Here is an 854-nt window from a genome sequence, read left to right as displayed (position 1 = left end):
GCGTATGAAGATGCCTTCCCTTCCGTTTCTCTGCTTTCCTACTGTCTTCATCCAATCCTTCTTCTTCCTTTCCATGGCAAGCTTAAGCAAGGGTTTTACCGTTGTCAGTGGCTACCTCCCATCCTCTCATTGGAACGATTCCTAATGCCCTGTCACGGCACGGCATTCCATCTGTCGGTTCTCAATCAGACCGGAGTAGAATCCAGTGATTCTTTTGCGTCTGTTACTAACGCCCCGCCTTCAGGAGTTTGAAGCTCGTCACAGTCATTCAATCATTGAATCCTACTCAGAATACCACAGACAAGGTTTAGACCTTCCGGATTCTCTTGAATGCCGCCATCAGTTCTAGCTTATACCACGAAGATTCCGATTAAAGAGTCCAAGAGATATCTACTTAATCTAAAATAGAACAGAGGTGGTTGTCAGGCACACGTTCATAGTTGAGAATGATGATGAGTGTCACAGATCATCACATTCATCCGGGTTAAGAACAAGTGATATCTTAGAATGGAAGCAAGCATGATTGAATGAGAAACAGTAGTAATTGCATTAATCCATCAAGACACAGCAGAGCTCCTCACCCCCAACCATGGGGTTTAGAGACTCATGCTATGGAAAGTACACAAAGAAAACGTGTAAAGTGTCATGAGGTCATAAGGTCTGATACAATGTCAAAAGATCCTATTAATAGTAAACTAGTAGCCTAGGGTGTACAGAAATGAGTAAATGACGTAAAAATCCACTTCTGGGTCCACTTGGTGTGTGCTTGGGCTGAGCAATGAAGCTTTTATTTGTAGAGACGTTTTCTGGAGTTAAACGCCAGTTCTCATGCCAGTTTGGGCGTTTAACTCCAA

Source organism: Arachis duranensis, chromosome 5, assembly GCF_000817695.3.
Source record: "Arachis duranensis cultivar V14167 chromosome 5, aradu.V14167.gnm2.J7QH, whole genome shotgun sequence".
NCBI classification, from domain to species: domain Eukaryota; kingdom Viridiplantae; phylum Streptophyta; class Magnoliopsida; order Fabales; family Fabaceae; genus Arachis; species Arachis duranensis.
The sequence above is the reverse complement of the archived record's forward strand: the minus strand, read 5'-3'. Positions refer to the sequence as shown.